The following is a 26,509-nucleotide window of genomic DNA, read 5'->3' as shown; positions in this document are numbered from 1 at the left end:
ATTGTCATGCTATGCTTTCAGCTGTCCTTTTATTTATTTATTCGGCGGGTCAGTGATTATATTATACGCGGAAGATGAAGGATCAATTTCCCCCCTAACTTCTCCTTCCTTCCTTTCCCCCATTCTGTCACTGCTATGGGTGCACTTTGTCGTGAATACAAAACAATGTTTTTATTTTCTTCGGCAATGGTCGACAGTGAAGGCACACTCCTTTTGCGTGCACGTGCGGCTAATGTCCAGAAGAGCGTCCTTCTCGACCCGACGTTATTTAGTGAAATTCTTCTCACGTTGAGCAGGCGGACCCGGATACTTTGACTGCGTGATCGTACAGATAAGCGCCTTCTGATCCAGCGTCGAGCTTTCTGTCCAACAACCTTAGCCCTTTTTAGCCGAGGTTAGCAAAACTTTAAGGATTGCCAGAGATGCCTTTGAGTTGTGGTTTTGTCGACGGGCGTTGTTTTCTAGCGTACCGATTACCCGCCGCGGCATCGCCAGTGGAATCAGACGCCGTAACGTAACATTCGTAGGTTGTTTCTCGGCCAGCATACTTCTGAAGGATCGTCCCAACTGTGTTTGTAAGCGCCTAGCTACGACTCCCAGACTTGGGCGTAAGTGGCTTCACGGCGTTGAGCTGATACGAGAAGAATCCCAGCTGATAATTGAAATTTAGTAATGAAACCAGCGTTGAATGTCATGTTGTTTTATAATACAAGGTCTCGCTTATTTGAATTTCGCCCCGTGTGGCGTCTCGCGCACTTCACCCAACGCCTCGTGCGTTCGTGTTCTGGCGTTAGTATACTGAGAACGATTAGCGCATGGCGTAATCGTCGAAGGCAGCGCGCCGCGGAGCGAGAGGTCACAGGTTCGAATCCCCAGATGCGCGCTTGAACAATTTTTTTCTGAGTCATTTTCGTGACTAATATATGCATACCTATACATACATATACGGGACACGACGGCGACGGCGGAAAACCACCGAAAGTGTCCATATATTTGCTATCGCAGTAAATAAAAAAAAACGACTGCGATATGTAAGCTACAACATAACACTTCAATAAGCACAGTGTTAGTCTGCCCTTTTTACGCCGTAAAACGAGACACTGAAGGCTTTTGTGCTCTGACTAAATACTAAATAACAATGTCAGTACCCCGTGAAGAAGAGCTGGTAACAACGCATCCATCCCATGCACGCAGGCTACAGCCAAGAAAAAAAAAACAAAAAACGGAAGAGAGCATGAGTCGCAGCTCCAAGGTCATCGAGCAGTAGACTCTGACGCGATGAATAGACAACGGGTAAAGAATGAACGGCTACGCAGCCTGTCAAGTGTAGACGTACGAAGAAGCTCCCTTTCCTTCCTATTCTCGCCCCACGTACAAACCTTGCGGAGAGGCAAACAAACTGCCACACACAAATCGACTAATCGTTGTTTTCACTACGTGCATTCGCACGGTTGCAGTGCACCAGCAGCATGGAAATCGAAACATTCAGCCGCCACGGGAGGGCATTCCTTGCGCGACCAGCGCCGCGCGTCTTCCCATCCTCATTCAGTATGCATACGATGTGACCCAGTTCGGACACACAGAACCAGGCGGCGAGTAAGAGAGAAAAAACCCTTTCCTCGCTCTGGCGCCGAGCCATCGACCAAGCGAATGGAACAGGGCACACAGACAAGACTAACACCCACGTCTATGCACAGACAGACGCACAAACACGAATAGGGATGCCGAGGAATAAGAAGAAAATGCCACGAGCTTTCTCTGCGCCCCGGCTGGCAAGGTCGAAAGGGCGGGAGTGCGGTACGTGTACGGTCGCTTAACGGTGCGCTGTACACGTCTCCGGCGAAATGGGGAAGAAGAAAAGGAAAGAACGAAAGAAACGAGGAAGAAGAAGAATCCCTATACAGCGGGCGGCAAAGAGTGCGCGCTCGCTCTAACCCACGGCACGGTCACAGCGAGAACTCCGAAGGAAAAAGTCGGGAAGGCGCAGGCCATGCACGTTCGCCCAAACGAATAAGAGGATGAGGTGGAGGAAAGAAATCCTTGAAAATCTACAGCCATCCGTACAAGCCGCTCTATCGGTTTGCAAGTTCTTTTTCTTCCATATTTTCCCCCATTGGAGGAGAAGCCATACCCACGACTTCTCTTCCGCGCCCTTCCAGCCCCCCTTCCCAGCCCCCTTTTTTTTTTCATTTTTGCCTGCAGAGAGCGACGCGGTATAGCAATGACTCCTACAGCAATCGATACTAAGCCTGTTAGCGGACAAGTTTCCATGCTCTCTCGCCCTCCTCGACGGAGCCAGCCTCCCCGTTAGCGTTTCTTTGTCTCAAAAGTCTGAAAGGCAAGGGCGGCATGGAAGCCTGACCCACTCTTGCTTATATACGTATCGTGCTCGGATATACTCGAAAAAAGTTTGCGGCGTGCCGGCGAGCGATGGCGCTCTGCTAACGTAGGTCAGGATGCACGTGCACGCAAATTGCCATATGCTGTTCACGGGAACTTCGTCAGTTCAACTGAAGCGAGGCCCACATTCATCATCAGTCGGCCCCTAGGCGAGCGGGTCTATGAAATGGGCGACCCAGTGTTTTTCACCAATAATAGCTGCTCTAACAAAGGCGCACCCGCGTGTATACGGTGTGCCTTTTCGAGCTTCCAACGAGCTTTAATACAAGCGCGATGAATAAGTGCTCGTGTGTAGCCCAGTGTGAGGGCAAGAAAGTTCAACATGACAATTCACTGTTTCGATCAATCAATCAATCAATCAATCAATCAATCAATATATCAATCAATAAATCAATCGTTCTTTTTCGTGCCTGCTTGAAGATTGTCACAGGCGCCAAAGCTGTAAGTTTACTACGCTATACGAGCCCTCTTGAACTCAACAGCTTTGTGGAGCAAGGGCACGGAAACAAAATACAATGAAAATCTCACATGCCTTTGAGAGTACGTCTACTAAAATTTCTACATCTGAAACAAACTGGTCTGCCCCGTAACAAATCGTGTAAGTTACCGCGGGGTGGTGCAAGAGAACTCCTAACAACCTGAGCAGGCCTTGCCGCTACAGTATCGCCAAGTCCAAAGTGTACTTTTTTTCTCCTTCGCTTCTGCCACCTTTAGCATGAAAATAGATGCGTTGTATACAACGCATCTGTACAAACCGTGAAGACAGGGTGACGAGCAGAATCGAGAGATTGTTTTTTTTTTTTTTGCTGTTTAGCTATAATCAACACCGGAATGTTTTTTCGACAGACTACGTTTTTCAGCGTATACATTCGCACTATTAAAGCAACGCACTTGACAGATTCCGAAACGAGGATAACAAGTGCCATACCTTGACATCGTGGATTACAGTGACCTAAGCCTTGCATCGCGCGATCTAACGTTTGAATGTGACGTTATTTTGGCATATTCCTAGGTCAACATTAGTTGTAGCTGTATTCCATTCGAAAAAAAAATCACAGCATATCCACGGAATGAATGATGATGAGTAGGGCAAAGCGTCCGTCCGTCCGTGCATGCGTCCGATCGCGTTCGAGAATGAAGACCACGCGCGGGTAACACCGACGAGACGCGAGCCAAAGAAGCCGAGCGCGTCTGTTTTCAACGCGCCTGCCACTCTGCTTCGTCCATCCCCTACCAACGTTCCGCCACGTACGGCGACTATCCAGGAGACTGAGAGAGGCACTCGTTTTCCGCGTACCCAGGCACAGCCCGCGCCGCAGCCGATCGGAGAGTAGCGGTACAGCGCCATCCAGAATATCGTCACTCAACTGCAGTTTGAATGCACTTATACGAGACAGCGCCGTCTATTATAGCGTTCCGGAGATACTGCCTTCTTTTCTTTTTCGTCTCTTCTTCTCTTGGTTGCGCGTGATGCATGACAAAGTTAGACTAAGAGGAGCTTCGCCCCTAAACGTTCGCGAGAAGTCACGATTTCCTCGGAGAGACAGCAAGACGGCTTACGAAAGTTCGGCCCTTAAAGAGCGCCTGAACCACTTCCGATATTGTTTAAACACTTCAAGTAAACGCACCCATCGACTTGAGGATGCTGCCACGACCAGCAATGCGAAAGAAGGAAGCACTACGAGCAGCTGGAAATTCCAAGAAACAATTCTTCTCCTCACGGCCTTTTCGACAGTGTTCAGCCCACGAGCCATGACGTCAACATTTTCGTCCGCTCGTCATCCACAGTACCTGTTTGTCTGCTCGCAGATAGGTGCACTCACCAATCTTCCTCCTTGGACGGCAAGACGCCACATTCAGTTAGAAGGAGGGATGAGCCGACGAACGGAGCATAGCGAAGGCAAGAAGGAAACCAGGAAGAACAGTTTTTTTTTGTACCATCAAGCGGGTGTAACGCCGCTATCACGGCACCATTAAAAAAAAATCACGGCTACGTGTTCTTTATAGACTGGTTCACATCAAATTACGACTAAAATTATGACACTATGACTAAAAGGCGCCCTTTAAAGAAACGCTGACGCACATGCGCAATAGATTTCTCGAAATAGAACAAAACGTGAGACAATAGAGACACTTGAAAGTGCTTTCGTCCAACGAGAGAAGCAAACGCGATTTATATTTTAAAAAATCAGTTTATGCAACCGTATGGCAACGTCACCCGAGAAGCGAATAAATTCCGGCACCGTAAAGCCGAGCTAGCAAAGTTTGCGCTCGTATGGCGGTTTCCTCCGAGGAACGTCGAAGCGCGGCAAGATGTCAATTTCGAAAAGAAAAAAAGAGAAATAAAGAAAGAAAGAAAGAAAGAAAGAAAGAAAGAAAGAAAGAAAGAAAGAAAGAAAGAGAAAGCAAGCAAGCGGACGCACGATTACCACCGAATCGAACATTACGGATAACTTTTTTTTCCCCTTTCTAATGGTGCTGTTTGTAAAGTAGCAGCATCAGCGCTCATCCTATATAGCATTCTGCCGGACATTACGGCTGTTGAAGCGCTCACCCGATCCCTCCAGGGCGAGGACGATCGAATAGAAACCGCACAAACACGACGATGCACAGAGAACAATGTGCCGACGTTAGAGCCTTTCCACAACCTTGCATCTTCACGAGTAAATGTCCTCTACAATAAAAGAAAATAATAACATAATAGCACACACCCACGCAGGTTAAAAAAAGAAACCAAGAGCAAAAAAAAAAGAGAGAGAGAGAGAGAGAGAGAGAGAGAAGGAAGCCTTCGAGGAGCTACGAGCACGAACCGGACCGTGAGCGATCGGGACACCGCGCGCACGCCCTGCAGATTCCCGAGCTAACGACACAGGAGACGAAGGCTGTGAGGCGACTAGAAATCACAAAGCAGGAGCCACGGAGGAGTCCGCGCCATCTGCGCCGTGCGAGCCATCTCGCTCCACTAACGCACGCAGCATCCATTCTTTTCTTTTTTCGGTGCACCGTTGGTTCCTCCGTTTCCAGCAGCCCTCTCTGTAACGCTCGCTCGTCATCACATCGGTAAAGCGACAAGCAAACGGCGCCATCGGCGCATCACAATTCGGAAACGATGCCCGACCAATCGGAGGCCTTCCTTTTCCTTCCGGGCCATCGGTTTTGGAATGGGTCGGAAAGGAAGCGAGGGAAACGAAAGCGGAGAGAGGAGAGACGGTTGGCCGTCCGACCTGCGAGCCATCCCGAAAGGAGCCGATGGCTGGAAAAGAGGGAGGGGGGGGGGGGCATGGCAGAGAATTCAACTTCCAGGCAAAGCAGGAACCTTGGGATGACGGCCAGCTCGGCAACCTCGACGTCGTCTTCCGCAGCGAACGCAGCGGAAAACCGCGTCATTCACGAGACCTGCGGCCAGATAAGCCACACCCGGTCCCGGCGTAAACGTAGACCATTCAGCATCCAGTACTGAATATGTTGGTGACCGAGGGATATAGATGGAAGGAAAGGTGGGCAACCGCCGACTCCCTAGACAGGAGGGCGCGCGTGCAGTTGACGGGGCTTCCGGGATACATCACCGCGAGGGCGCCCCGTCGTAAGAACGGGACCGGCTCACCGCAGGTGTCAACGATGTTGTTCCGCAGCTGGGGATGCCGGATGAGAACGCCCGCCGCTATCGTGTTCGCCGGACATCACGCTCCACGCAGGTAACGCAAGGAGGAGCGCGAAGGGCCGCCATCGTGTGTTCCGAAGGAAGCCATGAGCCGAAGCCACGCCACCGTACTTTCTGAAGACCGGACCAGTCGGCGCGAACAGCGCATGCGAAGGTTAGAGAGTTTTAGTACTGCGTACGCTGCGTACGTGGCAGCGTTGCGTACGTAAGGACGCCACGTTCTGCGTAGTGCGCATGCGCAGACCGCAACGCGCACGTATCGCGTTACGTACGCAGCCGCTACGTACGCACGCATGAGATGCGTGCGTGCGTACGTACGAGGTGATCGCGCCGCTCTCGAACAAGTTCGCGACAGCGCGAGACTTCGTTTTGCAAAATGGCAGCATCGAAGGCAAGCACCGACCGGCCCTGTGGCTTAAAATATGGCCATAATCTGGCTATAACACTTGGATTGGCTCACATTGGCTGTCAACAACACGTGCTTCTATTTTGATCTACTAGATGGCGCAACACGCTTCACGCTCGCTACGTACGCGGGTACTACGGCGTACTAAAAGCCGATTAGTGGCAAAGTACGCCACGTAACGCAAGGCGCTTGCGTGATGCGTACGTAGCACCATTCCGCAGTACTAAAACTCTCCGTTGTATTTCTCAAGTAATTGCGCAGGATAGGAGTATGATGTGAGGCGCGTTTAGTGCACTGACAAGGCCTTGGGAGGCGCGGAGCGGAGACGCGTGAAAGAGCGCGCACGTATCGTGGATACAGTGCAACAAATACAAAGGAAAATACATAGGAAAGAGTGCTGTTCTAGGGATGGAGGAAGTATGGGGCCGAAAAACGCTTCGAAACCGATAACTTGCAGTGAGAGCGTGGTAAACCTTAGCAGATACAAAAGCAGCAACATGAGATGTGCGACCATAAACGGCCCTGGAAGACACCGACTGAGCATGAACCCGGTCACGTGAAACGTTAAAGAACGCCGTCGACAGCACGATACGTAACATACGCAGCAGTGCATAGGTATGAAAATGCGGGATGTTGCGGCGTTACTACGGTTAGCGTGTTGTCCTTCGTGGTGGGGGACTCGCAGGCCACAAAACCTGCAAGTGCCCGACTGCAGAAAGTATACAGTGTATATTGGAAACGTTGTACAGGCTGAATCAGCTATATATCTAAATGCCAAGGGTACACAGCAGGAGCGACGGTGTTCTATTTGATGGCATGGGTGTACGCGCTGCCCCACGGCAAGTGCCCGAACTACAAACAGCGGTATTAAGTGCATCTAAAGAACAGAATGGGTAATACGTCAGAACTTTCATAAAGCATTCCACATGACCAGGCGGTACACACAAGCATGCATGTATCATGCACATCTTTTACGGGCTGCGGCATTTTGTCTACTAAGCGAGATTCTTCGTCGCGATGAACTCGTTCCGAACAATGAATGTTTAACAGCGGGCGGTCAAAAGAACAAATTTGAAGTGCAAAAAAAAAGAAAGGACCGAAGAGAAGAGTAGACACTACGAGCGCTAATTGTGTCTGCTCTTCTTCTCGGTCCTTGTTTTTAGCGCATGAAATGTGCTCCCTAATGTCTAAGAAACTCGCCCAAGCTGTCGTGCTTCTATAGGCCAAAATAAAACCGGAGCTCTCATGTTAGGAGCCCACTCCAAACTGCACGGACAATTTCATGGCTAAACCCTGGTCAACCAAGACCAAGCTCGCAAGCGTTACACGTTTGCACTACAAAATAAAGTTTACAAAAAAAAAAAAAAAACGCGCCCTCTATGCGACCTGGCACTGAACCAACAACGGTGATCCCCATAAGCATAACACGGCGTGTATGGGAGAAATAACTACAGCAGAGGCACAGAATTCTCATTAATGTTTCATCAGCATGCTGTGATGAGTTCAAATGTAACGATCGCAGATATAAACTTATACTTGAAACTTATTTCCCCTTTCTTTACTCAAAAAGAAGCAAGCACGCTTAAGGCGCACACACTGGAAAAGATTTCCCTCACGAAACGAATGACAAATTGGGTACGACCAGCCGGACGCTGTCCAGAAACGAGGAACGACGCAAACACGGGGCACACAAAAGTGTGCTCGATAGCTGCCGACAGGCTTAAATAAAAAACCGTCCTCATTCAAGAACTCCCTGCGAAGAGCAAACAAAAGATCTCACGCTCCACTCGCTGTCGAAAATCGTAAGGTTCTTCGTTCATGCTATAATATTATATATATATATATATATATATATATATATATATATATATATATATATATATATATATATATATATATATATATATATATATATATATATATATATATATATATATATGCGACGCCATGAGCGCTGCCTTTTCTCTACGAAACGGAACGGTATATGTTCCAAACACACATGCTCACCGCGCGAGCGGGCTGACCATGTTTTATTTAAAGTCGAGAAAATAAACTTGCGCATGTGGAAACAGCGACTCGGTAGAAGGCAAACAAACTGAAGGTTTGCGCACGTGGACACACAGACACAAAGGTTCCCGACGGACAAGATGCAGGCATAAGAAGAATAGTCGATCCGGACTGCCGGTCGGTCGCGCTGCCTGATGACAACGCACACGCAAGAGGGAGCTTTATGCGAAGGTTTAGACTGCGCGCGAACAAAGTTTGATCCGCGCAGGGAAGGACGAGAAGATGAAACGCATACAAAAAAAGGAACACAAATATGTAAGCCCCGAATGCAAACAGGTACCAGCTATATTACAGACATGGGAATGTCATGACGCGTATAAAAAAAGAAAAAAGTAAGGAAAAAGGAAAGAGAGAGAAAGAAGGAAAGAAAAAAAGGAAGAAAAAAAAGCTCTCGGGAACACCGTATTTTGTTTACGCGCCAGTTCGCACAAAACTGCAAAGCAGATCGGCGTCGAAAAAATCTGCACAGAATCAAGGCACCCCATACATGTCCACACGTGAGTAGCACGCCAGGGGTGTTTGTTTTTTTCTCGTTTCACTTTTTCATCGCGCGAACAGACAGAACACCACGCACTTTTTTCTCTTAGATAGATAGATATGTGGGGTTTAACGTCCCAAAACCACCATATGATTATGAGAGACGCCGTAGTGGAGGGCTCCGGAAATTTTGACCACCTGGGGTTCTTTAACGTGCACCCAAATCTGAGCACACGGGCCTACAACATTTCCGCCTCCATCGGAAATGCAGCCGCCGCAGCCGGGATTTGAAACCGCGACCTGCGGGTCAGCAGCCGAGTACCTTAGCCACTAGACCACCGCGGCGGGGCCACTTTTTTCTCCTCTATCCTTCTTTTATTCCGAGAATATACCAACGACGCAGCTTCGTACTCCAAGCAGCAGTTCGAAGATACGAGTGCACGGGTGAGAAAAGAACCACCACTGACTGCGTAAGCACAGTAGTATGGTGATAATCGCGAAGATGTCCCATTGCATCGCAGCCGAAAGGGGCATGCATGAAACGTTTAAAACATCATCACCGAGCAAAAATATAAAGCAGGAAACGACTCTCGATGCGTGGTACTTACTCGATTGTCAGAAAATAAAAAAAAGCAACAGTACTTTTTATCTTTTTATTCTTCTAAGTCGAAGGTCCAAATGAGAAAGAAATGCAGAAATAATATTGGCGTGATCGCCATGCAGGGCATGAATCACGTGCCACGCTCATGATGCACTCGTGGCCGTATCTCGCTATCTTGATACACACGAAAATTATGGATGAACTGCACGAAGAGAACCCTGACGGGATGCGAAGGAGCTGCGGTGCGAACGGCGTTGACCCGGTTGAAACGGGCGTCAACGCGGGTGCTGAAAGAACGGTTTGAAGCGAAACTCGATGCAGCATTTACTCGAGTAAACGTTTGTCTGAAACGCAAGGACACGGGAGGCAGGTTGGGTTTCCTGTAAGTTTCATCGCAGATAAACGAGCCAACAGAATGTTCCCACTCGGCGTTGGGTCTAGCGTTGCGGACGGTGAAAAAGGTGAAGAGAGGGAGAAGTGTGTTGCGAGTGGGCAGAGAAGCGGGTAAGGGAGAAAGTGACTTCAGCGCGCACGTGCGAGGAAAGCGTGCGAGGGGAAAGCGACGTCAACGCGCAGCTGCGGCGCGACCACGGAGCGCGACCTACTTGGCACCGCTCCAACACCTGCGGCGCGTTCGTACGACGGCCGTATGTACGGCTTTACACACGCGAGCCAAACAGCTGCTTCGCACCTATAAAAATCAAATATTGCCCAACTCCACGGAGAAACCATGAGACGACCGCGCGATTCGCCCGCGACCTTCTCCTTTCCACATAACGGTATGTCGCAACATTTGTATTTTTCGTGGCGGATGCATGTAACTTTCCAATTTCGTTATAGGAAGAACAGCGGCGGAAACGCAGCCGCATCAACGACACTTGGGCAAGCTTTGAAGAAGCACCGCCACTCGCTGTGCGAGGAAAGACTTTCGTGCGCGCTGCCCCCTTTAACTGCCAACTCCAGAGGCGACATGTACAGAAGTTTCCATTCAATCGCGGAAGCTGAAGAAGAAAAGAAAAACAAAGTAAATAAAGGCGACGGAAAGATGAACTGTTTGAAGGGGTAGGTCGTTTGGTTCAAAAGGACTGCCTTCTTGAGCGCCCGCCGGGACTTTTAACGAGAGCCGCTCGGAAGCGAGCGTCAGAAACGCGAGAGCGCAAACCGAGCGCACATACAGTGCGTGTATACGTACCACGCAACGCGCCCCAAAAAGCTCGCTCTATGGAATATGTTACACGAAATGGCGGTGGAGTACATCAACCACGCTCCGCAGACGGCTCCTGCCATTGAAACAGCTCGGCGGAAGACGTCTTCTCCATTAAAGCAAACGTGGAAAAAAATACCGATACAAATATCCGCACTTGGCGTTTCTTTACCAATCGCCCTACGGTTGAAAGGCGCTAAAGCGGGCACTCAGGGGGGAACCTTTTAGAAGCGGCGTACACGACAAGGAGTAAAGGGTGGGAAGGGAGGAGTCGAAATGACGGTGGCGCCCGGGGTTAGAAGGAGACTCAAGTTGGAGTTGGGAGACTTCCGAAACACTCCGCTTCTTCTCCCCTAGTCCACATTCTTCTTTCGCAAAAGTGTCGCCTTCGCGAGTCCCAATTATTCGCCGTCGCTGTACGAGCACGCGCGCCGAACCATTAGACGCTTTGCGAGCGCGCTCGCATGTGCGGTGTATACCGCGGTAGCGTGCTGGAGGAGAGTGGGGAAGGCGCCGCTGCGTGAGCGCAGTGAAACGCAATTAGTCGAGGCGGCCGTCAGCTCGCCGTTCAATCGGCGACAAGCGGTGCGATGGGCGAACTCCCTCGTATTCCCCTTTTAGCTTTCTCACTCTCTCTCAATCTTCCCCGCTTCTTGGCTTTCCCTAAACCGAAGTGCGATAGTTGCGTGCAGCAGGCAGGCACCCACGTCACGCCACATTTTTGAGGAGCGCCTGCGTATTGACTTATGTACACGCGTTAAGTTCGACGCACGCGTTACTTGCGGCGAAGAATAGCGTACACTCCCAAGGCGCTATAGCGACGCATTCATTCCTGCGCGCTACTACTGCAGCATCATCGTTCCGACGCAAAAGTGAACTGAAGCGGAGCGCGCAGGGATTCGCGAGGCTCCGCGGAGACGGAGTCAATGCAGCGTAGACAATTGAGCTCGGTATAAAGATTAGCCTATATAAGGATTAGCCTATATAAGGATTAGCCTATATATGCCGCGTATATAAGGGCGGTGCGTGGTTCTAGAAAGTCAAAACAAAGATACGATGCTGTTGCGCGTGCCGGATGCGTATATATGTAGGCGGTGCGCGTATGAAACAAGACGTATAGGCGTCTGCCTCTGAACTGTTTGTCGAAGGAGAGTAGCGACAACCATCTCCATAACGGGAAAATGGGGGAGGGGCAAGCGAATGTTCGCGTGAGCACGTCTGACATAGCGCTCGCTTTCCTTCCACCACATATGATACCTTGGAAACTGTTTTCTTACTCCACGCCGCAAGTTGAACCTCCATCCACATTCTTAGCAGCTCGAGCATTCACTCACTACAGGACATAACGGCGGCAATACTCTCGCGTATCCAGCCAATGACGAAACGTTGGAACGTGAAATGACAGGTCACCTCGATAAAAGATCAGATTGACAGACCGGTTGCGGGTGATCACCGCCAAGCCTATAGGATCGAGGGAGAGCATCAGCTCCTTGAAAAAAAAAAAGCACAAAAATACGCACGTGAAAGGCACACCTTTCTGTGCTCCCCGCGCAATTCGTGCACGACGCTGCCACCGAAACACGCGTGTAACGAGCTTCGCTACGAAGAAAAAACAAAGAAAGGGGAATAGAACGTGATTATATTACTAGGCTTTCACATCCACGAGCCACGATACGATTATGTGAAAGAGACGCCGTAATGGAGGGCTCCGGACATGTCGACCACCTGCAGTTCTTTATAAGGTGCACCTAAATCCACACACACATGGTCTTCAAGCACTTTAGCCTCCATCGAAAATGCAGCCGCGAATTCAAACCCGCGATTTGAGGGTGAGCCGCCGAGCAGCGTAACCAAAAAGATCACCGTGGCGGGCAAGAACCGAACGTATATACGAGCTCCCCAAAGAAGCATCGTTGTCCCGCCAAACCAAGGCTGCTCTGCCACCGCAAAAGTTAAAGAGAACCAGAAACATCGACGTCGCTTCGTTCTAGGAACTAATCACACGCTCTACTTCTTGCCCCTAATTTCATCATCATCATCATATTTTATTTCCTTAAAGACCCCACAAGGGGATATTACATAAGGGGTGGATGTACAGGATATAAAAAACATTTGCCACATAAGGGGTTGGTATACAGGATATAAAATTTTGCGGCGAAAGGAATGTATACCACGAAGAACAAGAGAGAGAAAGAGAGGTCCCAGGGGAATAGGGAGATCTTGTTCGTCGGACACAATGTATGCAAATGATGCGGTTGTGGCAGCTGCACGAAGGAAAGCGTAAACGAGCACGCCAGCGTACTCACCACGAACGTGTACTCGGGGCCAGGCGCCCGAAGAGAAGATTAGGGCAGCCGGTCGTGTGAAGCGCGTCGGGTCGCCCGGTTCCGCGGCGAAAAATTCCGCGAGAAAGAACGCAGGATCGACGAGACACCGTCACCACGGCCGGTGATTTGCATAATTACATGGCAAACAAACGATATAGCTCAAGAATTTGAAGCAAGGAGAGCATGTTCATCTGCTTCTGTTGTGTCTCGTTCAGCGACATCCTGTAAAAATGCGGGCACACACACACACACACACACACACACACACACACACACACACACACACACACACACACACACACACACACACACACACACACACACACACACACACACACACACACACACACACACACACACACATATATATATATATATATATATATATATATATATATATATATATATATATATATACGCACAATTATACCCACTTATAACGAGTTTTAGCAAGGTGTCGGTTATAACAATACAATAAGAAACTGCTGCGGCCTGCGGCATCAACTTTTCTGTTTTCCACAGTGAGGAAACCCGCCTAAAGCAATGTCTGCATCCTACACTATCTGTAATAACAATGAGTTGTTATGCCTGTTGGGTGTGCATGCGGAAAGGTGATGGAACGCGAAATCCTTAAAAGAAATGACGAAAACGAGAAATCCGTTCTGTCGAACCACCGCCCACAAATCCAACCAACCTCAACGCCGTTACGGATTTGCAGTATGGATGGATGGATGGATGGATGGATATGGCTGTACCCTTTAGATCGGGCGGTGGCTAGCGCCACCAAGCCGTAATACCTAATGAACCATAAACTATATTTATTTTTTTTCCTTAAAAAGTGAGTTTGAGGATTTGTACTTCGCAGTGAAGAGTTTAATTTTCACTCGTGCCTTGACTTTAGCCACCAATCAGATAACCTCCTTCTAGTTAAGTCTACTTGCTTAAAGTCTATTTTGCCCTCTCGGTCCCTAAACCCCAGTGCTTTGAAAAACTCTGCGCCATCATCCTGAACTATAGGGTGAAGCCCTTTACAGAACATTATCAAGTGTTCGGCAGTTTCTTCTTCCTCTCCACACGCACTGCATACTGTGTGTACCCCTTCGTATTTGGCCCGATATGTCTTGGTTCGCAGTACTCCCGTCCTGGCCTCAAACAGTAGAGAACTACCCCGAGTATTATCATAGATCCTTTCCTTTTGCAATTTCCTGCTTAAAAGTTCGATAGATCTCTAGTGCGGAGTTCTTAATCATGCCCATTCTCCACATGTCAGTGTCCGTTTCCTTCACTTTCTTCTTAACCGATAGTTCTTTTTGGTTTAGCCACCTGCTGTTTTCTAAGTATTTACCAGTCAACTTCCTGGTTCGCTTCCTCCATTTTGTATCGACATTCTTCATGTACAAGTAGCTGAAAACCTTCCTAGCCCAACGCTCTTCCCCCATTGCTCTCAATCGTTTCTCAAAATTTATCTTGCTGCTAGCTTCCCTGCCCTCAAATGATGTCCATCCCATATCACCTTGTACTCCCTGATTTGGTGTATTCCCGTGAGCTCCTAAAGCAAGCCTACCTATTTTACGTTGCTTAATTTCTAATCTTGCTTGAACTTCTGATCTCACGCACAAGACCGCATTGCCGAACGTACGCCGTGGAACCATGACCCCTTTCCATATTCCTCTCACAACATCATACCTATTGTAATTCCACAGTGCCCTATTTTTCATGACTGCTGCATTCCTGTTACCTTTAGTCGTCACGTATATTTCGTGTTCCCTCAGGTACTCGGTCCCATTGCTTATCCATACGCCCAGATATTTGTATTTATCTGTTATCTCTAGCGTGACCCCCTGTATTCTAAGCTCACTACCTTCGTTGTCATTGAAAATCATGACTGGAGATTTTTCCTTACTGAATCTAAAATCTAACCTATGCTCGACCACATAGCGCCGCCTCACTGCGGCAAAGCTAACTTTTGAAATCCGCTACGGTCCGGGAACAGCAGTGGCTTCTGGTGATACATGCAATTTGAGTAAAGAGTTATCTGAGACTTCGAAAAGTTTCAGCGATAAATCGGCTGTTTTGTCACCCTTGTCACTGATGTCCGTTGGCATACCACCTATAATGCATTTTTTTTTCGTGAAATCCCTTTATAGAAATTATCGGTTATAACGATTAAATCTGTGTCAGCCGAGTTTTGTTCTTATCATGATCATCAGTCAGACCACACCTACTGCAGGACAAAGGCCTCTCCCACGTTCCACCGGTCAACTCGGTCCTGTGCTTGCTGCTGTCACTTTATATCCGCAGGAGCAAGCATAGGACCAACGTTTTCATACATGGGTTTAAATATGTATGTATGTATGTATGTATGTATGTATGTATGTATGTATGTATGTATGTATGTATGTATGTATGTATGTATGTATGTATGTATGTATGTATGTATGTATGTATGTATGTACGTATGTATGAGAAAAAGAACAACATGCGCGCGAGCGCTTGCGGTGTCAGGTGTGCGCAGTCGAGCACTACCAGCCACTACTAAACCACCGTGGCAGGCAGCTTAACAGGGTCGTATACAAAGCAACAAGAAGTAGACAAAAAACAAACACGCAAATAAACAGCTTTAATCACGCTACTGTTGAAACGAAAGATATACTATACTTTGACCCGATCCGGCGGTTCGCGACTGCATAATTACGACAAAGAAAATGCACTTCCAGAGAAGTCAACACGGTCTTCCCACATCAGTAGAAATCGAGACGAGGCATACAACACGAGGTGCGGCGCAAGACACTAAAATATACAGTGTCATGTTTTATGAAAGGGAACACGCGGGCGCGTGGCCTGCGTGCTCCGGCGACTGCTGGCAGCGCGTTCAAGCGGGAGCGAGAGCAACCACAGTCTATTTTCGCGTCATCTCGCGGCGAGCAAAACAACCATTCGTTGCTGATATGGAACCGGCGGCAAGATTGCAACCCCCTCCTCCTTCAAGCAATGAATGGTCGTTGTTCTCGCCGCGAGATGACGCGAAAAGAGGCTTTGGTTGGTCTCGCTCCCGCTTGAACGCGCTGCCAGCAGCCGTCGGAGCACACAGGCCACGCGCTCCCGTGTTCCCTTTCATAAAACACGACGCTGCACAACGACGCGCAGACGTGTGAACTACCTAGTGCTCACAGTCAAACAGCTTTTGTCTAAACGCTTCCCACTAGTTACACCATAGCTACCGACGGCCTGCCAACGATAACCCCTTCGCGATGAATCCTTTGCTCCGCCCAGTTTCGCAACATCGCCAAACAAGGAGTTTCCCCGAGCTATTCATCTCGTCATCCGCGGGAACAAACGTCAGCACTAAAAACTCCGATACCGCGGAACAGAAATACAATATTCTGCATGGCGGGCACTGCGTGAAGCTCACACTTCACTCTATGTGCGTTTGCACAGTGTGTACGTGCGTGACACGCCGTACACGTGCGCATTTTGTCACCAAATTCGTCTCAGCGCGCGCGCAGCAGCTCGGAACAAAAGGAGTCGTCCCGCCAGTCGGCGACCGTCGGAAAATTATGCGTGCAGTGGGGCGAAATCCAGCGTGACGAAGTAGTACGCTGCAGCGCGACGGGCACATAAAATTTTAGAAACAGTCGGACATGCTTCGTTCGTTGACAAAAAAAAAAGAAAATAGAGGGGGGGGGGGGAGATAGCACACGGGCGCTAAAACAAACGGGCGAAATGTACAAGCAGAAAACGCTGGTCTTCACGCTTTTCCGATTTGGTGCTGGCTTCACATGTAGCTTGCGTCGGTAGACGCGTGCGTCAGCGGAATTCAAGGAAAGAAAAACAAAAAAAAAGTGCACTGTTTGCATTCCACGGGAATACAGTCAGCTCGCAGAGGTGCGCACGGGCAGACAGCGGAAAGTGCGGCGATATTCTCGAATCCCCGCCACGCGAAATTCCAGGCGCTCAGGCACGCAAACACAGCCAGGCTGTCTCTGTCGTTCGCTCGCGCGCGAACACATAAATTGAGCATGCGCCGACAGAAACACGAGTTCTTTCTCTGCGAGTGCGTCAGCGCGCGTTTCCACATTCATGCGACCCGCGAGTCAAACGGAAATGCAAGGGCAGCGGGACAACTTCACAAAGCGGGACCCCGTTAAGCGAGACAGCGCCAGACACAACGTAAGCTCGAACGGTGTTGTGACGCTGAAATGTACGAAAGAAAGAATAAAAGGTGCCATAAAGAAATGTGAAAGATAAAGCGAGAACAGCGCAATAGGATGAGCTATATATATATATATATATATATATATATATATATATATATATATATATATATATCGAGCATCGAACGCGTAATTCGAAGGTCGTAAGTTCGATTCCTGCTCACAGTTGGTAATTTTTTCATCCACTTTTCTTTCTTCTTTCTTCTTATTTACATTCCATTGGTTCTAATAACTTCCCCTGTACATTCCTTGGCATTACTGTCTGTTATATCTCATATATATATATATATATATATATATATATATATATATATATATATATATATAACGGAACGCTTCTGCGTTTCGTAAGTTATTCCAATGAGAGATGTCGGAAGATATGGACTATAATTGTGAGCAACTGGGTGTGCCCCATATCGTATCATGTAACTTTATAGGCCTAACTGTATAACAGGCAGGGTGAATCTGAGTGAATCACAACTAACAGCACTAACCGATAACAGGCTTAGCAGGCACTAAGTGGTCAAATATAAATGAAGGATCTGCGCAGGTAACTTCATTAAGACAGATAAGAGATGGTCAGTCAGAAAGAATGCCAAGAGATGTGAAGCATGGCGGCGCAATGTAAATAGTTTGTTGGAGCGCTCAATTAACCAATCTGCCGAAACTAAGGAATTCGAAACGAAACGTAATCAGCTCGCGCAGGACGGGTTGTAAATCACTGATACAGGGGCTCGTGCTGCTTTAGGCATCATAAAGGATGACTGCGACAGTTCTACGAAAGTTCTTTGCAACGTCGCGTGTGACATTTTATTTCACTTATATTGGTTTGCATTTATCCGTGTGCACATATATACAAATCATCATCATCATCATCAGCCTGACTACGTCCACTGCAGGACAAAGGCCTCTCCCATGTTCCACCAGTCAACCCGCTCCTGTGCTTGCTGCTGCCAATTTGTTCCCGCAAAATATACAAATACACACTCTCAAATATGGACGCGGTTAGGGAAAAAAAAGTCGCCCTATAGACGTTTTTTTCGGGGGCCCCGCCATCTTGCTAGCGGGTGGCCCTTTTCTGGTCTGGCAACCCATCTGGAATGCGGGAAGCTCGCTGTTTGCACAGAAGGTAAGCGTGCGGCTGCGGTTTCATCGTTCTCGTTCAGTTTTTACGCGATGAATTTCGACAGAAGTGATGCACGTTCTTTAGAAAATTAGTGTATTAGACGTTCTCAGAAGGTTCAAGTCGTTGAGGGTCAAATGTTTTATTATACAGTGGCGCGAACAAGTCCGCCTCTGTTGATGTAGTATATTCACAGCACCGGCTTTCCGCTCAAAGAATACGCAGTATTTTCAGGTCTTTCTTTTCCAGAAGAAGCAACAGCACTTCGAGAGCATAGTGAATATCTTTCCTGAGCTGTAGTAATCCGCTTTTCTAAAAATATTTTTTTTTACGCCACGTCGTCGCATCGGCTACCACTCTTGCGATGAAGCCGTGCGTTGCAGTGTAGTGGTTCGTCTTTATTTGGAGGCACTGACGGTTTTTATCAACTGCGCACTAACTGTTGTCTAAATTGTCTCTCGACTCCGAAGAAGTGACCTTGTTTTACTCGCTCGTTTGTTTTTTACAGGTGTGCACTTCAATAGAGTACTTACATCAAACGACGCCGACGTGCTTGCATGTCCCCTTTATATATTTTTTTAATCGCGATATTTGAGTGACTCTCGGTGCCGCGGTACCTGCGATAGAGAGAAATGTTACGTGGGGCTGTTTATCGCGGAAATAACGTTATCGTTTGAAAAGCTGTACGCTGCGTACCTTCCGTTCATAGTCGAGGTTGAACATCGTTGTCGAAGTCGTTGCACTTCGCTGACCTGAGCAAAAGTGCTCTGAATATACCTGAGTACCCGCGGAAGGTAGAAAGTTTTTCCTGTTTAAGTTTACAAGCCATAGAAGCCACTGCTCCTCGTCAACAGGAAAACGTGCAACTTGGAGTCCACAGCCGAAAAACTTCCGCGTCTGGTGATGAACATGAAATACTTCTTCCGACAGCAGTTTCCTTTTTTACCGCAGTTGTTACTGCACCCAAAAACAGCGCAACGGTTCCCCGACGACAACTTTTTGGGCGCCACAGCAATGAAGAAAAGCAAAATCAGCGGGTTGGCTTATTACGCGGCAAATTGCACGATAACGCCACACATGCCAGCCTCAACACACACACACTCCAAGCCGTCACCCGCATGCCAGAGAGGAGGAACGCGTTGGTTGCCAGACCGGACCTCCTCGCCCGATGCAAAGGTCAATAGCACGGCTTAGGGGACCCTCACCTCCTGATTGGATACGGCTAGACGGTGTTGCGCACGAAACATTATATACAGTATACTGAAATAGTGACCACAAAATCATTAAAACTACACGCAATGCGGCAATTGAAAAAAAAAAAGAATGAAACTTCATGACGCACATAAATGCGCGTATAACATGAGGATTCATGACACCGGTAGTACAAAAAGGAAAAACAACGAAGTTTTAAACCCAAAGAGCGATAAAATAAGCTATACCTTATTGCGACACCTAAATTATTCAAAACGTGACGTACTGCGTCATCACTTCCAAATAGTCCTCCCCTCTCTCCCTCTCCCACCGTCTTTATAAGAATAATGCTTGCTGTTATCTGTCCATAAAATACGACCGGCGCAGTGTTCTCCAGCATAAGATATTCATCAGGCAACCCTCGCCTATCTCGTATGCGGCTGCAGTGTAGCAACAATTCTCTGGGAAATCAACCAGCTGTAGTAAAACAACGACGAAGCGTTTCCTCGGAAAACCTCATCGCCCGTCTGTGCAGTTCAAATGCGAGAGTTATTCTGCGATCAACTGTCGTTGCCGCAGTCCGAATTTTAAGACAAGCGTATACGGCCAATTGAGACGCTGTCTTGTTTGACGTCACGAAGACGTAACGGGAACCGAAAGCGACAAATGCTGCATGTATACAGCTGGAATCACACTTGTTTAGAGCGGTGCAGCGCGTGGCTGTGCACGCTCTCATCCGCAGCTTCACGTTAGCTATCCAAGCTTGCTTTCATGAAGAATTACTACGTTAGGTATCATTACGGCGGCATCGCTATTTGTATAATTCTGCACAAAACGGCTGCCAAAGCAGCAGCCTGCCTGGGCGCTCTATATTTCTTTGTTTGTGCGCGTCTACCCGAACGAATATTATGAATACTCATAACGTAACAGCTTTCGTTGCTCGTGGTAATACATGTAAACACAGCTTTCTTCTTTTTTGTGTGCGTGCACAATAAAACATTGCGATTCCCTCCCCTTTAACGCTCGCTCCCTACAGCTGAAGTGTTTTCAGGTCAAAAATAAACAAAGCATCTTACTGACTTGTAAACTATTTCATTTTTATTATTGTTCTCTTGAGCGTGTATTTGTTTAGCATTGGCGATATTTCATTAGTTTTTCGCTTGCTGTCTCATCAGCCTAATATATACCATTCCCATTTCGGCTGTATCCCTAGTGAGGGCAGCAAACATATGTAATTATTTAAACTAAAGATGAACGAACTACGCACTAACCGGGCAATTACGACAGTATGCAAACTTTAAGTCTTCAAACCAGAACGAAAATTTTTCAGTTTAATCGTTTGCACTGCACTAACGAGACTTACCCACGTCACGCAATGAATGCCCTTACGCTGAGGAACCATCTTAAAATGACCGAATAAAAACCCCTCTAATTACTGGCACTGATGCGAGAGAGCCAGTCAATAGAGTACCAAGTTAGGCACAATCTAAGCCTAACTCGAGAAGGTTGTGCACGCTCACGCGATAGAGCAACCCAAAGCCGCGCTATATCACATACGCTTCACAAATGACAACGCGGCCCTAACAAGTTAAAGGCTGTCGACTTAGAGCTGGCAGGGCGCGAGACGGCAGTATGCAGTAGAGAAAACCTCTCTCTCTCTCTTTTTTAGTTTTGTCATTATTATGACTACGTTTTTAGTTTCGACTTCATAATGTGAACACACATACTTCATGTACCTTTATGAACATGTGCGATAGAGATAAGCAAAGAAAATGAAGATATATAATTACTAAAGAGCGAACTGTAATCACGGCGGCCCTAATTGGCGAACGCCATCATCAGGAGCATGAGCGGTGCTAACAGTGCAGCGCTAATGAAGCCAATCACGGGAGGCTTTCTATAAACTGCCATATTGAGATACCGCCGCGATAATTGTTCCTATCTTGGTGCACACATAAATGAAGAGAAAAAAAAAGAGAAGGAAAGGCAAGAAACAATAATCCTTGTGCCTACAAATTTGTAGCTCACAAATCGAAAAAAAAAAGCCCGCCTCCCTGTTAATTTAGCAGTTTGCGCAATTGTCTCGTTAGCAGCATCGAGCGCGCCATTCGCGACTCGACGGCGGCGTTTTGCCATTATCGGTCGAACCCTTCCTTAGCGCTTCTATATCAACCCCCCACCCCCTCTTCATCTTGACGTTCCTCCGATTGCCGCTGTGTCATTCTTTTTTCTTTGTGCTAACACGAATAGAAGGGCGCCGAAGCTAGCTGATCAATGTGGCTTGCTGTATCACTGCGTGTAAAGACGCCACGCCTATAAGGACAGCGTGATCGATGGATGTTCGAGCAGATAAAACAGAAGCTCGCAGCTGCGGAAACTGGAACGGCGTGAGAATGGTCGCGGAAGGGAGAGGTAGGGGTGGGGGGGGAGAGGCAAGATAGCAGCCACTTGGTGACGCGAGTCTAACGCCGCAGTATCTTCGTTGCATACAGTCTTAGGACTTAATTAATTAATGGCACAGTGAATAGAAGCAACGATTGTAGTGCCTAAACACGGTTCATTTATAAACCGTGGTTGTGTGCCCGTCGCTTCTGAAGAAAACAAAGGATACAAAAAACAGCTATCCTTTCCTCTCTGACACACACACACACACACACACACACACACACACACACACACACACACACACACACACACACACACACACACACACACACACACACACACACACACACACACACACACACACACACACACACACACACACACACACACACACACACACACACACACACACACACACACACTTTAAAGAACAAGACAGACACTCTACAAATTTTCACCATGAAAAAAAATCAAGGAGCAAATAGCAAACAATGATCATGTACGGCTTAACCGAACATTATCATGAAAGACGCCGTCGTGGAGGTCTCCGTAAATTCGACTACCTGGGGTTCTTTATCATGCACCTAAATCTAAGCAAACGAACCTCTCTCTGAGCCTTTCGTCCTAATCGAACTGCGGCTGCCACGGCCGGGATTCGATCTCTTAACGTTCAGCTCATAGTCAAGCACTATAAGCACCACATCAGCGCGCGTTGGGTGCAACATCACCTTAACGAACATTCTCAAAAAGCTTCAAACGTCATCAAACGTGTACACGTCGATTATTGCGCCGCAGCAGGAATGTCCTACCGAGCGTCAATACGCATACGGCATTGAAAAACCAGCCGCGACTGGAAAAAAAACGAAGAAAAAACAAAGGAAGCGCTCACAGCTCGCCCTTCTTTCCCGTTACTAAACTCTCAACCTTTTTCCTCGTATCCCCTTCACGCAATGCGGCAAACGCGCTTTTGTGTGCCGCACAGCAAAGCGAAGCCTCCAGGAACTGCGTAAGCACAGGAGCTCAAGCTACAGCGTTTACGACAGGCAGTCGAATTGGGCGACATGGTCATGGAGGAAGAACCGAGACACATCTCGAGGCTGCATGGCACCGGCAAGAAAGGCAGGCTCAGCGAGCGCCATCTCCTCAATACATACCAGATCCAGCGGGATGTGCGCGTTTCATTCTACAATACAGCTCCGACATATAAGAAACGAGTGGGATAAACGAAAAAAAAAAGGACGGGGGAGGAACGGGAAAGGGAGTTTTCCCGGAATCAACGGGATAGACGCACCCGGCATGCAAACTGCTCGGCAGATAAAGATTGGAGCGCGCGTCGTACACTCCCCGGCCGGGGTCCTTCTTCTCCTCCTTCCAGCAATGCCAGTTCTCGATTTGCGCCGACGACTGCCGAGCGGAGGAGTCGCGTAGCGCGCGCGGCTTTCTCCATCAGATTTGCTCGCGAGCATCCGCCCTTTCTGTTTGTTTCTTCTTCCAAGTCCTTTTCTTACTCTTCTTGTTCCCCTCTTTCCTAGTTTGCGAATATCGCCGTTATCTTTTTTTTTTTCATTTTGCCCACCCTTTCTCTCCAAATGCACGCTGCAGGCCCGTTTTCGCGAACCCGGACACGGTCTCTTCGGGAACGAATACAGCGTCACTCTCCGAAAGCGCGCAGTGTGCGTGGAGGACCGAATCGAATTCGGCGGGTGGGCTCCTCTCCAAAGAGTCGCCCATTGTGTACACATCGCATCTACAGCTATATAGGCGACGCATCGCACGCACCAGCTTGCGCAACGCACGCGGCTGTTCGACGATAAGCGCGGCAAGAAAGGAGACTCGACGATGGGAAGAATCGGCAGTGCAGTCATGTAGGCGAGTGCACTCTCTCCATATATACATTGGCGTTCTATGTAGAAGCGATACAAATGTTTGCGCCGAGGGATTTCACGCGAAGGGCGCGCGCAGAGACGCGAGAGAAGCGCTCGGTTTATTCGTCGAGCTTCTTTCTATTTTACCGGGCAAAGAGCTTCCGCCAAAATCGCAAAAAATAGAGAAAGAAGATGCCTCGCCGGGAACGAAATCGGCTGTTTTTCCAATTGCCCCGCGTAACAACGTTTCACGTGTACGTGCTCGGGTACTTTGTATGTATGTATGTATGTATGTATGTATGTATGTATGTATGTATGTATGTATGTATGTATGTATGTATGTATGTATGTATGTATGTATGTATGTATGTATGTATGTATGTATGTATGTATGTATGTATGTACGTACGTACGTACGTACGTATGTACGTATGTATGTATGTCAGTGAAAACGTATTAAGTTATAAGTGTGTCTTGTACAGCGCACGCTTAAACTCGGTACACATAATAAGAATCGCCATCATGATCATGATCATCATCAGAATAACTAACTAAAATCAAGCAATTCGTGCTGACTGAGTCGAGTTGAATAAACTTTGTTCAACAGCTGTGCCCGAGGTTAGACCGCCAGAGATCCACCGTTCGAGGAACATCTTCGAGGTCTTCCGCGATGGCCCTGGCCCGCTGAACGGCCCAATCCTGGTCTTCGAGATTCCCGCTGAACAGGGCGGCTTCCCATGGCTCAGCAAGGCGCGTCGCTTCAGAGGGTCTTTCAGCTGGCGTCGTTTATCGTGGCCTCTCGTTGTTCCTTGCGCATTCCCAAAATACATGCGCCATGTCGACCCGTTCGTGCTCGCGCCATGGGTAGCCAGGCGATTAGTGCAGCGCGGGCCACGGGCGGTGCAGATGGTAGCGGTTTTCGGAAGTGCTCGTCTGAAGCCATCTCAAGTCCACCGGCTACGACCTGTCCAGACACATGTGAGGTTGCGGATGTTTCTCTCTGCCTTTTCTATAGTGCCCAAGCACCTCATGGTACGTGGCGGGAACCTCTTCGGCACAGCAGTCGGCGCACCTAAATATGTTACCTAGCTACCTAACTCCCAACTTCAGTTGGCGCAATAACGAAGACGGTGGTGTTGCCGAAAACGGCGCTGCCGGAGCCTATGATCACTGGCATTTTTTCCGCCGGGAACAAGCCGAACAAAGCTGGCGGCTGCTCCTGCGTCGCGGTACGGGTAAGTGGCCTCGCGTCGAGGTGGGCACGCTCGTTGTGGTTAAGCGTGGTGCTCGTGTGTCTTTCACCGTTGGCATTTCTGCGGTTGCTTTCACGGCTGTTGGTGGGGCTATAGCTGCTATGTCCACGATGTGCGCATGGAACCTCTTGAGGGCTTTGTCCGTAATCTCGCCTGTCACGAAGTCCCCCGCCTTGGCGTTGAGCATGCCAGCCACCTCTTTGGACACCAATCCTTTAGTACATGTAGTTCCGAATCGCTAATTTAGAGTCACCAATAGTCAGTGTGTCGTCCGCACGACCGTGGAGTACCGTTGACGCTATGGCCATCTCTTCCGCAACTTCGACCGACGGCAGCCTCACCGACACCGGCACCCGAACCTCTCCAGTCGTACTCACGACTGCCATGGAGAAGGCTGGTGCCACCGCCGATATGCGGACCTGTTGATGTTGCCACTGACGCTGCTGTCATTGTCACTGGCGCAAAGAATTCAATATTGTCGACAAAGCCCGTATCCGTGAACGCTAGACGCGCATTGAGTACCCTCCATAAGGTTTGGTTCAACACTACGTGGCAAGTCCACTTCCTGTATCATGGTGAGAAAAATAGGATCAAGCTACCTGCCCCAGAAAAGTGTCCTTTGTTCGGACAGTGCCCGCAAGCAACGCTCTTTTCTTACGTTCTCCAATAGGAGCCTAGAGGCCACTTGTCGTTTACGTAAGGACCTCCACATATATACGGTTCTTTTGAATGCGATGTCTTTCTTCAACTCTCCTTCCCCACTTAAATGATGGCAACCAGCCTTTCTCCGCAGAGGGAATGACGAAACGGTAGAGAAGAAGAGAACAGATCTAGCAGATTTGAAGTATCGTTCCGTGTGCACATTACGGGTCCTAGGCACTGCACTGACTTGGATGTTGATTGATTGATTTGTGGGGTTTAACGTCCCAAAACCACCATATGATTATGAGAGACGCCGTAGTGGAGGGCTTCGGAAATTTCGACGACCTGTGGTTCTTTAACGTGTGCCCAAATCTGAGCACACCAGCCTACAATATTTCCGCCTGCATCGGAAATGCAGCCACCGCAGCCGGGATTCGATCCCGCGACATGCGGGTCAGCAGCCCAGTACGTTAGCCACACTGACTTGGATGTGACGAAGTCAAAAAGTGCTTCGGTGACTTAACACGTAAGTTATAAGATTGCAACAAATTATGCTGCACGCACATTTAAGACACCGGTGGGGCAAGGAAGACACCGGTGGGTCTTTGTAGATACGTTAAGCCTCAATCGTTGTCTTCATGTGGGAAGTAGTGGCCATTTACTACACCAGGGTGGCCAATCCCGCTCTTGTGA

The 26,509-nt window shown here is 48.4% G+C and overlaps 1 protein-coding gene across 6 annotated transcripts in view; it reads right to left on the bottom strand.

Moving 5' to 3' along the window:
- Pgant5 (polypeptide N-acetylgalactosaminyltransferase 5) overlaps positions 1-26,509 on the bottom strand; it is a 316,819-nt gene that overhangs the window by 61,385 nt on the left and 228,925 nt on the right. The window lies entirely within an intron of this gene.

This window comes from Rhipicephalus microplus, chromosome 1 (assembly GCF_043290135.1).
Source record: "Rhipicephalus microplus isolate Deutch F79 chromosome 1, USDA_Rmic, whole genome shotgun sequence".
In the NCBI taxonomy this organism is placed as follows: Eukaryota; Metazoa; Arthropoda; class Arachnida; order Ixodida; family Ixodidae; genus Rhipicephalus; species Rhipicephalus microplus.
The sequence above is the reverse complement of the archived record's forward strand: the minus strand, read 5'-3'. Positions and strand labels throughout refer to the sequence as shown.